Consider the following 4,191-nt stretch of genomic DNA (forward strand, 5'->3'; position numbering starts at 1 on the left):
ATCATGCATCCTTAGTGGCACACTACCAACATGTAAAATAGGATGCTAATTATCATCACTTGTAGTTACATAACCCTGAGTTTGTGTAGGCATCATGTTATCAAACCACACTCCATGGCATATCATGTGGTTTGATGCACCTGAATCCATATAGCATGTTTCATCACTCTCTTTACATGAAATCATAGTACCCATCACATGTTTCATGGCAAACAAATGATCTGTATGTCCTTCATTGCTAGATGATGCATAATTACCATGTTGCACTCTACCACCATGAACATCATTTTTCTTTTTGTAGCAAATCTCTAGCCATATGTCCAAGTTTACCATAATAATAACACTCAACGCCATGCATATTGTGATGTTGTGGTTGCCAACGACCTCTACCACTAGATCCTGACCTCCCTCTGGCATTAGGGTAAAAACCTATACCACCACGTGCAACAAATGATGGTTGTGATTCATGTTATTGTTGTGGTGGCCTATCATGCCAGCCACATCCACATGTACACCCTCTCAAACTAGATCTCCCCTTTCCTCTAACACCTGTATGAGTGTAGAATTATTAGTCCCTTACATGCCCACTACTCTGGTACTAGATGAAGCACCTAAACCAAGTTTCATCTCCTCCACAATAAGCAAAGAGACCAACTCATCAAAATCTAGGGAGTCTCTGTTAGATTAAATACACCAAAATATCCTTTATGACATTATGGAACAAGGGACTAAGGTGCATAATGAGTTTATCCATGTAAAGGCACCAGTAAGTGAGTTAAAAATCAGCGCCCATGAGTTATGGAGAGGTGGAGAGATTCTAGGCTTTATGGAGAAGGTTTAGGAGATGATGTAGGAGATGCTGCCTAGGTTCATGTGGCCCATGAGTTGCTTCAAAGAATTAATGTAACCATGATGCCTATTTAAGAGGCAACTCAGCTAATACAATGTGTGCATGTTATACTAATCACACCTATGCTTATGTTAATTCATGTCTTAATCTTCTTAGCTTAAGTGTTCCATTATGCTTCACCATGTTGCTTCTTAATCATTATGAACTACCATCTTACCTTCATTTGGTATCAGAGCCTAGTTACTCTTTCCATCAATTTCATTATTAATTAAATCTCTTTGTTAATCTCAAAATTAATCAAGATTATGCTATTTTATGCTTCTCCTACAGAGACCACTACTCCTTGGGACGGTGAAAATCAGCTCACACACAACACCATTGAGTGAGCCAGCTTCACCACCTTGAAGCCAGGTTACTACGCTCAGGCTGTACCAAAAAACCCCTCTCCAACAAGCTCACCCCATCGCCACCTACATCGGCACCTCTTTTTAGATCTCTCCTTCGTTCGTTGCAACCCCATCAAATTCCATTCAGATATAGAGGTTTTTGAGCCCTCCCGACATGCCGGTGCTATCAATTTTTGCAATGGAGGCCATCTCCCATAAGATTCAGGCCTGAGTACCTCTCAGAAAAGCACTTTGGTTAAAAAAACAATTAATCACTTTACATTTTTTTAATCCTATGATTATTGGTTTCAAACTCATCGCTCTATGGCTGCCTTGAAGCATTTTGACAAATAAGAAAGCATGACTATCATAATCATCCTCCACTAGTGCTCTGTTTTCTACATAGAAACCAATAAGATACCTCTACTAATCAGAGGTTAATTGGGAATAATCTATGTATTTCTTTATAATGGGGGCTTCATTCATGCTAATGGGAAGGTGTTACAAACTCCTAAAACTCATATTATGGTTGCTCATTATTTTTGGAAGCTCATTGCTCATTAAAAGTTCATTGTTCATTTGTATTGGAAGCTCATGTTCAATCTTCTTTTGAACCTTCATTATGCCAAGCTCAAGTGGATCATCTAATGGAAACTACATTAAAAAGAAGTTTACAAAGATAAAAAAGAAGCCACACTACTATGCTTATGCAAGGGCTATGAGTAAGTGATTTTTTGAGCAACAACATGCTTATGTATGTAGAGGGTGAATTATAGATTATCTTGCCATTCAAATTTGTAAAGGGACTAGACACTACTTTTTGGGTATTCATCCCAAAGGTAAGACCTTTCCTACAATGTCTTATTTAGTGAAGACATATAAGTTTGAAGGAGTGAATAATTTTCACACTTGGCAAACTAAAGTTAAATTTACTTTAATGAAGAAAGGTTTGTGGAATGTTGCAAATGGTAAAGATAAGAAACCAACACAAAAACATTGATGGTACAAACCAGAAAAAACAATGATATACTTGATGAAAATAAGTTTGCAAAAACTATAATAAGAAGTGATGCATCATCTTTACAAAAACTTTCTTATAATATTGAGCTTCCTTCTCTTGTTATTGGGGCAGAGTGTGCTCAAGGAGTGATTGGGCTATTTCTTGAGGATACTCTATGCCTATGCTTTTGGCTATACCTATACGAGCAAGAAGCTTACCCTTAAATCCAGAACCAAAAACATCGAAGGCAAGGGATTTTTTAATCAGAACTATACATTTGATGCTCTGGTGCCATAGAGGCTACACAAAGCACCTTAGAGAGGGCTTTCAAAAAGAAGAGAGTGAAGGTAGATAAAAGCACTTTCCATTATAGCCTTAGGATTAAGTGATAATCGAATCAATGTAACTATGATGCCTATTTAAGAGGCAACTCAGCTACTACAATGTTTGCATGATTATACTAATCACACCTATGCTTATGTTAAGCAAATTATCATCTTCCATAGGGGCACCAATAGATGCAAGTGCATCTGGACATCCTTTAATATCTTACACATAGTCATTGATGCTCCTATTGTTTCGAGTCACACTATGTATCTTTTGCTTTAACATCTTCTTTGGTTGAGTAGTTGTATCATAAAACTTCACCAATGTATCCCATGCATCCTTGGGATTATCTATGTCCTAAATATGGCATAGCATCCCATCTATCACACAAATCAAGAAATAATGCAGCACTTAGAATGCCCTCTCTATCTAGTTCCTATGTCTCTATCTCCTCACCTGTCACCAAATTCCAAAGTCCTTTACCTTTCACAAAGTTTGTCATGCAAAACAGCAAATTCCAAATCCAAAAATTGATTCTATCAAGGTTTTCCCCAACAATCTTATCCAGACGATCACTCATCTTGTCATGCACAATGTTCACTGAGTATAGCAACCAATTAACTCAAACACTCATGCATACATGTACTTGACCAATGCTGGGACTCAAAACCAATGTTTACATAAGCTGGAAAGCACTTGGCGCCGCTCAACATTTTTTAGAAACGCATCCAAAACAATTCTCCACTTTCTAGAACACTCCAAGTACTCACACGAGCTCAATCTTGATGTTTTACATCCATTTGTTCACATACATCCACTGTTCAGTGCAAACAGTCAATATAGCTTGCAATGCCACACAATACCGAGCTTTTAATGTACTAAATCACTGGGAAATGATCCATTCAAGTGTATACTATTAAACAACCCTAAAATGGGATTGATCATGGGTGAAGGACATAGATTAAGCAACATAATTAAGGTGGGTTATACCACACTAAGAACTCCATAAGAGAGAGAGAGAGAGAGAGAGAGAGAGAGAGAGAGAGAGAGAGAGAGAGAGAGAGAGATTGCACACTCAACACAAGTTCTATTCTTTTTTTTGCATATCACAATGAACCATACAATGATATAGGCCCTCTAGCCTTATCCCACTTTACACATCATCATTCATGTGGCACTCCCTTTTCCACTCTTTTGGTCAACACTCACACACCATTCAATTGTGGCATTCCTAACTCACCACAATATCTTGCACCTCTAGGGTGCTTTCCCACATACACACAACACCACGATTACATCTCTCAACACCCCCTCTTAATCGAGGTGTTCCACAACTCACCCATCACCCATCACCCATATCAATGTAGCATTGCACAACCGCAATCGCTACCTCTCAACACTCCCCTCTCAATGATACATTGGAGTGTCCATCAACCAAACGTGTGTGCGTGTCTACCCTCTTAGATACCAAGTCCATTTTGAGCCGACTCGCTCACAGCAGAACCACTGAGTCCGATTTGAACGTAGAAGTTCAGGTGGGAACCAACCCATGCACATGCACCTCACACGTGCATCGCTCATGCACACATCACAATAACCATTTTGAGCTTCTTGGTGAGCTCGGGCAG

Source organism: Cibotium barometz, chromosome 14 (genome assembly GCF_041138505.1).
Source record: "Cibotium barometz isolate CiBa-2024 chromosome 14, ASM4113850v1, whole genome shotgun sequence".
Taxonomy (NCBI): Eukaryota; Viridiplantae; Streptophyta; class Polypodiopsida; order Cyatheales; family Cibotiaceae; genus Cibotium; species Cibotium barometz.